This window comes from Phasianus colchicus, chromosome 2, assembly GCF_987193195.1.
Source record: "Phasianus colchicus chromosome 2, bPhaCol1.hap1.1, whole genome shotgun sequence".
Taxonomy (NCBI): domain Eukaryota; kingdom Metazoa; phylum Chordata; class Aves; order Galliformes; family Phasianidae; genus Phasianus; species Phasianus colchicus.
The window spans coordinates 21,693,934-21,702,068 of record NC_143437.1 but is presented as its reverse complement, the minus strand read 5'-3'; the positions used below and the strand labels follow the sequence as shown (position 1 = coordinate 21,702,068).

General features: G+C 39.4%; 1 long non-coding RNA gene across 5 annotated transcripts in view; it reads right to left on the bottom strand.

Moving 5' to 3' along the window:
• The window catches only part of LOC116230457 (uncharacterized), a 32,139-nt gene that overhangs the window by 23,202 nt on the left and 802 nt on the right, over positions 1-8,135 (bottom strand). For 3 of the 5 annotated variants that reach the window (XR_016464017.1, XR_004167241.2, XR_004167239.2), the window contains exon 2: positions 7,874-7,968. This is a non-coding gene — a long non-coding RNA (uncharacterized LOC116230457). The other 2 variants (XR_004167242.2, XR_004167240.2) reach the window with 2 other exon arrangements.

Sequence of the window (8,135 nt, the reverse complement as noted above, 5' to 3'; positions counted from 1 at the left end):
AACTGCTGACTTCAGTAATAAAAATAGTCCTTTACTAATTCTCAGTCAGATCTTCAGAGCCATTAAAAAAGAATATACCAGATTCTATTCTTGATACAGCAGCAGGTCTGGCTGCATAGCTTTACTACTGCTGACAGTGATACGTGAACCAAAAAAAAGCTAATGATTTTCAGTCTCCAAGTTAAGCATATTTAATCTGACACTAAAAAAAAAAAAAAGAAAAATGATTAGACCTGTGAATAGATTAAACAGAAAATGGAAACGAAGTGGGAGTTGATGCTGGAATCCTTTTTCCCACTTTTGAGAATTTAGCAGTTTATCCACTTAGACTGTGGGCACGTCCACACAGCAAACAGTGTGGCGTAGCAATGCTTTTGTACAAGCTAGCAGGGAGAACCACCCAGTGACGACAGCAAAAATCTCAGCACAGGCTCGTTGTTGGCACTGAGAGGATAGGATCTCCATGCAGCCAAAGGACCAGCTGCTCCTGGCATCTGAGGTAGCTCATTTACAGGCAGGTCAGGTATCATTCAGCTCATCTGGTGAGAATACATCCCAGAGCTGCCTGCCTTCTTGACAAACGGCTCCGCAGGTTCAGCTCAGAGGTCCTTCCCCTGTTTTCTTCCTATGGCAGTGATCAGAAGCAGCCACTCAGGGAAGAACGAGAGTAGGACAAGTATATGTGCTCTGGGTGCTTCCCCACAGTCCGACCACGCTCAGCTTAGCAGTCACGCAAGCTCAACACAGTTCCTTTAGATAGTAACCTTCATCAGGTCTTTGTCTCAATTATTTACCTGCAATACCAGCACCCACAAAATGTTTTGGTGACAAGTTTTGTAGGCTTGACACCACTCATAAGAAAGCTTTATCTTGTTTCCTTTGACCCTGTTCCTTGCAGTTTCACCTGACAGACCCTTGCACATTCTTGCACTGGAAGTGTTCATACTTGTCCATGCTCTCCAAGCCACTTAAGATTTTACACTCCATTGTGAAGAATGAAGAGTCCCAGCCTATTCAGTCACTTCTTTTGGTAGCAAATTTCACATCCTCGATCATTCCTGTTACCCAGCTCTTCTGAGAAAGGCCTGTGTCTTTTCCAGGAGTTTAAGATCAGGAGACCATAACTATATAAACAGTATTCAAGACATAGCCAAGCCATGGATCAATATGGTGGGATCTTGACGTTCACGATTCTTTTCCTAACAGTTCCAGGAATTTGGTTTGCTTTCTTTCTTTTTTTTTTTTCTTTTTTAAACAACTGCCAAGAATCAAACCTGGTGCAAGGGAACTATCAACCATAACCCTGAAGCCTCCCTCCTGAGAAATAATGATAAAATCAAGCCCAACATTTCATCATTTTGCATACGATAGCAGAGTCAATTTTCCCTATGGGTATTTAACTTAGGAATTAGCAACACATAGGACTGGAACAGATCAGTTGATCTTCATGAATACCCCAGAAATACCTTTTTTTTTTCTTTTTTTTTTTTTCTTTTTGTAATGGAAGAGCATACGTGAACTTCACTTCATGCTTTTATCCAAACAGCTACTGCAGTCAAAACTGTCAATCTATTGACAAATTTCTTGGTTAAGAGTTGAGATTGGAACAAAAGAAAATAGTTGGGGAGTAACCAAGTATACAATATTCCCTCTGCTGACTGAGTGCAGCTACCTTTTGTTGGTTAGAACAGAGATCCTTTCTCACCTGACTTGGATAAACATAGATTTCTGATAGTGGCATGGTGAGAAACTTCCCCTCTTGCTTTTATCTCCTACAACCTTCAAAATTGAATCACACAGGATTTGCAACTTCCACATTTGTAGCTAATTCCTGTGGTTTTACCACGTATTCTTGAAGCCCCAGATCTGAGTTACACACTGTGGGATGAGAAACTCATTCCTCATTACCAAAGTGAAAGCTTTAGAAATATTACTTATTTCTGAAGTAAGAAGTCCAGAAACCAAAAGAAAATAAATGAAGATTCAATTCATTAGATTGTTAATGTTTCATCTTTAGAAACAAATGTTCTGGGAATCTGGGGCTTGTTTGTTTGTTGGGGAAGGGGACGGGTCTATTAAAAAGGAGTTCTGAATGTCTGGATTTGGTCACATCACATTCCTTTGCTGACAGAAAAACTATCCACGGACCAAGGAAAGGTAGCTGTAGAAACTGGTGCTTACAAGGGTTTCCCATGTTATTTTCAAAGAAAAAAACTCCTCAGAATGAATAGCAATAGAAAGGACAAATTAATTTCAAAAATTTCCTGCCTTTCAAATAATACCATGCTCCTCTGCATTTAACCAAATGCAGGGAAAAGCTCTCTGTTACTTTTATCTGAATTTACTCAAAACATTTTTGACTCTTCTACCCCTTTGTGTACTTACCCCTCTGCTCCCACTTTTTTTAGAAGTTATTACTCAAACGTACAGAATGTGCCAAAGCTGTTTTATAGAAACAACTCAATAGTTCCCCTAAAGAGAAGAGAAACTATTCTACAGGAAGCTAAAGCAAATACTAAATTGCACAAAAACGTATTCAAAAGCAGGAAATGCCACTGTTGAGAGTGCAAGCAGAAGGTCAGTTCTGCTATCTTACACATGAATGATGGAATATCTTCTAATTGTGTGACCCAGTATTTCCAAGTAAGATAACATACCACATTCTTCCTTCTCTGTGTGCAGTAGCTTGCACAGTTCCGTAAGCAACGTGGATAGAATCTTTCAAGAATATGTCTACAGAAAACACTACACAAATAGACTTAAGATTCTTACTGCCAAGCAAATAGATTCACAGATAATCTCATTTAGGAGCTATTTACTGAAGAAATCTGCAGTTACAAATGAACAGATAACCACACACGTAGGTCTCCAAAATATTTGCAGGGGACTACAATACATCTAAAGTGTGTGCAGCACAAAAGCATAGCATAATTGATAATTACACTGTAAATAAATGCCTAAATTACCAAAGGCGTTGTGCCTTCAGGAAAGTGAATGCTTTGGCTGGTGATGCTTTCAGTCAGTGTGAGCCAATGTCTTTTAAAAAAGACAAGCTCAAATCCTCTTCAGCACAGGCAACAATTCTGTACAAAGGTTTGGAAGGCGGAATAATAAATACACTTGGGCCAGAAAATGTCATTGTGGCAGAAGACAAGGGTTAGAGTAAAGAAAAAAGTAACAACAAACCAAACAAGGGAAGTTTGGAAGTGCTTTCCAAAGAAGCACTTCTAGCTCCTCTGGTCCTCCTGGACACTGTGACAAATAATATGTGATAAATAGATGACTACTTACAGCAGCATTTGGAAAGAGACAGAAAACTACTACTGAGCATTGTCAACTGTTAGCCTCCAGTTCCTCAGTATAAAGACCCTCACGTGCAGGCAGTCAGCCAACCAAACTCCCACCCTGAGATAAGAACGGCTCCTTTTCCTTTTCCTTTGCCACTGAACCCTGGACTCTGAGAGCAGCTGGCACCCACTCCCAGGTGTCTGAGGGCGGGAGCTGTGCATTGCCAATGAGAATCACAAAGGCCACTTGAAGGAAGAACTAGATAAAGGGACAAGTTTTCTGAGACAAAAGGATGCAGGAAAGAACAGAAACGTTCCTATGTTTGACTAAGGCGTCAGCGTATCTAGGGCCATATCTGGGCAGCAGGAGGTCCTGTGCAATGAAAAAAGGGTATGAGAGATCTGCATAACTGTAAAAGAAATGATAAGGGCTTAGGGCAGGGGGAGAGATCTGATTTAATTCCTTCTTTGGTTTCTCATCTTTCTTTCCCCTCAAAACCAGAAACTCCAGATTAATGACTATGGCACATATGACACATATTTAAATTCCAGAGTAATAATACTTTCCATGCACTGGGATGTGTGCACCAGACAAGGAAGACATGGAACCTGACACAGGGCCATTTTCCAACTCTTCCCAAAAACACATCACGACCATTTAAAGAAACTTGGAGTAGTTCTCCCTTCATCCCCAGCCAGATACTTTTACATTTGATTGTCTTTCAATTTTGATCACTTGTACAACCAGCCCTACCAGCATTCACGGTTATTGGAACACTTATTTAGTGACAATTTTCTGAAGTACAGAGAAAACACTACTAGCTCAGAAACTGCAAGGCAAATATTACACGCTGGAAACTGGATTCAAAAAGCTGACCTGTCACAAGCACAAATATAGAAAAAGTTAGATTCTTCAAAAGTGACCCCTTCCCTCCATATGTTATGAGACATACACCATAGGTCTCTGTTCTTTTTGCCAAACCCCAGTTTTGTTATTCACAGGCATACACATATATAGTCAGTGTCCTATGCTGAGAGGATATCCAGTTATGTCTGGCATTTCAGGCTGTTCCTTAAGTAGGAAAGCATTAGTCTGCTACTTCTTTGCATGTGAAGGAAAGAGAAATATGAATGTCCCAAGGTCTGGAGAAAATACCCTATCAAAAAAACCCCTGTTATCTTGATAAAGAACCCTGCGGTTCTAAAGAGAACATACTGTGCCTCCAGCCCAACCTCTGCCATCTGCAATCTGCACAGCCATCACGGAAGAAACATTTGGGAGTGAGCCTTTTAAATACATACACAGCTGCCACATGTGTGTGCTCTCAGCATGAACGCCACGTCAGATCCTGACAGATAGCAAAGCAGAGTCCTGCTCAAGGCACATCGCAAGAGCTGTGGGTCTGCACAACCATGGATTGTAGAACCTGATGTCTGTGCATGCCTAGGTGAACAGAAGTGAAGGCTTAGGCAGCAGAGAGCTGAAACTGTCATGACTTCAATAGTGCTTAAATCCTTCCAATTTCAAGTAACTAAAATTCAAGAACTAAATAGTATTTCTAAATATGGACAACCATATGCATTAGTGAGGGAACAGAAGGTAATGCTCAGTTTCCTTTAAAATGAACTCTGTGTAAGACATTCAGTAAGTGTTTTTAGGTCACCCTAGTAACACAACCGACATTGCCATAGTAGCATCTCACATGGAAAGACAGATCACTCCAACCTCAGGAAAAGGTAATTCTACTTCTCTGACTCATGGTAATAAATCCATACTTTTGGAGTGAAATAGGCAGGCACCTCAAGCTCCCAATGATCTTGAGTTAGTTAAATATTCAATATGTGTAAATTTGAAAAAACACAGTAAGTGTCATACTTAAATTTATAACCTCCCAAAGGACAGCATGTTCTGAGCAATTAGCACAAAATTACTGCCAGAGATGTGGTATATTAGAATAAATAACACTTTAAAAAGATACAGATGTTAAATGCGTATGTGCCTTTGAGAGTCATGGTAAACATTTAAAAATAGACTCCATGATTATTGGTGTGTTTAGATTTTATAAGATCTGGGACTGGCAGAGGACTCTGTGGTTCTTGTTGTGTGCCATACAATGCATGTAATCTGGATTAAATTTTAGAGGGAGGGGTCTCTTCTTGTCTCTTCCAGACTTTTATGTAGTAAGAGTGCAGCAAGCTAGATTTAGAAGCAGAGCAGGCAAATATCCATCTCCAAAACACCTATGGGTCAAAATTAACAGTGACTAAATAGTGGCACAAGCTATAATCCTGGTGTCCAAAAGAAACATTGACTTCAGTGATTATTCTTCAGAGAGTGTAAGATGAGAACCAGCTTACAGGTAATATAAACTGTTCACATAGAGAGGTGCTGGGCAGAGTGACCTGTGCAACTTTATATGAACTGGCTTGCAAAAAGGAAGATAGCACTACCAACCTTATGGCAGAAAGCCACAAGCTCTCAATAATATTCATCTACCGACCTCAGCAGGTAAACTACCATTTTAAACTGAAAAACAAATATTCTCCCGTGCCAAAGGTGTCACAGAAGCTCTTCTGGCAGAAAAAGTTGAAAGCCAAGTGGGCTATAAAAGTATTTCCCTTTCATTTTTTCTCTCTGGATTAACAGTGTGAAAGTATTACAGTAAGAAAAATTTGGAAACTACAGTTCTCCAACTCTTGCTCTTTTTCAGTTCTAGCCTTATCTAATTCCTACGCAATCCTCCCTCCTACTCTCGGCCCTTTCCAGGCCCCCTCAAAGCACAAATCCCCAGCACAGCTCTCACTGGAATCTCTTTCCTATGGATCCCAAACCTCCCAGCACAACCCAGAGCATTTCCAGCTCCTTCAAACTCAACCACACTTGCCAGTGCTGCTGCATGCACTGTGTGCTCTATAGCTTCTCCATAGCAGGGAGGCCAAGCACATCACTGATGGCAATTACTCCAAAACACCTAATCCCCAGCCCATGATGACATGAGTAACTCACAGGAGAGTGTAAGATTTACCAGTTCTCCCCAGATGTATAGATCTTCTTCCCACACTTCTTCCTCATAAGCATTTCTTTTGCATGCTTGTTGAGCTGAATTTGCTCAACTGACTCCATTTTATCACATATTCTTCTTTTAGGAACAATCTGCACATAATCAGAAACTTATACCATGATTTAAGTCCTTGTTAAACTTGGCTTATTATGTATTGTAATAGGCAGTGCTTAGAAACCACAAATGAATCTGTAGCTTTCTTTTACCACCACACAGTGTACAAATACAAAATCATGGCAATTTTCTGAAGTACTAAAATCCCATCTTGAAAAGTCAGGCAGGATACAAAGAAGTGTTTCAGTTCCTGATTTATGAGTGGGGATGAGGGAGATTTTTTTTTAACTGCTTTTTTGGGATTTTTAACTGCTTTTTTTACGCGACACATTCACGGCAACAGATCACATTTTTAAATAGATGGGAAGTCAGTCCAACCCATGACACTTGCTGGGAGATCTACAGTACTCCATGTATTGCTGTTAGGTGGACCATTTCATTACTAAGAGTGGAAATTATTTTCCTTTAAATGGAAAACAAAATCTATTAATGAAAAAACACGTAAGCAAAAGTTTGTTCCAACCTCTCTGTACTAAAATAAGTTTCTCTCTTTTACAATACCAGTTTGAATTTTCAGTACATTCTTATCACAGTGTAACTGTGTTTGACTGGAGGTAGATGAACAAATCCCCATAACGTAAGGCCTTGCAAGGAGCAAGCAGCACTTGGAGCTTGAGGTCAGCTTCTTGAGCCCTGGAACCAACCAAACACCTCCCATTACCTCATTCTTCATCACTTTACTAAGAAACAAATCAAGGCAAAGTCATGCCCTTCAGCCTTTTAGTCAGTTTTGGACCAGAATTTAACCTGGATATCCAGCTTTTTGGTTCACCTTAGAGAGATAGGTGTAATTCTCTCACTAAATGATATCAGAAGCTTTCTTCTATCTGTAAACTTTTAGAAGGTCACATAGACAACTAGCAAGCCAAAATCATAGGTTGAAAGTGAGAAATCCATTCAAGAAATATGGATTAATTTTTCATAAAATACTCAGAGGTACACATTCATTCATAAAGAAAGGTAAAAGATTCTCTTTGGCTCTATTAGCAAAATTCTCTATGTATTTAATAGAGCAAAACACAGAACATTACCTTACTAGAATAAAGGTAAAGTAAATGATTATAGAATAAGAATAAAGCAAATGATTATAAACATCCATTTCAAGGGCATGCCAGCAATATTTACTTATTAGATGGAACAATACAAGAAATCATAGCTTGGTTCAGGGGTTTACATGCTACTGTCCTGAGCTGGCAAAGAAGGGAAATTGTGCCAAACCACTACATGATTATTTAACATAGAGGAAAATATCATCTTCTGCTTTTTAATTAGAAATGGAGATAACTGCCAGTGCCACCTGCAGACAAAATATGATAGGAAAATAGAAAAAGAGAGAAATATAATTTGGGGGATCCCTCAGATATTGCCATTCCCAGAAATTCAGAGAGAGCATTTCCCCCAAATACTCACATTTCTGATAAATCATAGATAAGTACATGCGGTCTGTGGAAGAAGACAGTTTCTTGCATATCTTTTGAGTTTTCTAAGAAAAACTGTCACTGTCCCTAGGGATGAAGATAGTGAAAGGAAATATTAGGACCTTGGACATAAAAAAAGGGAAGAACATAATCAGATATTTTTAGAAGCAACATGAACAATCAAGATTTCTCCTCTTAATAGCAAAGACTTCAGCATGAATGAAATCAATGGCTGATCCCAGCCGGTATAACAA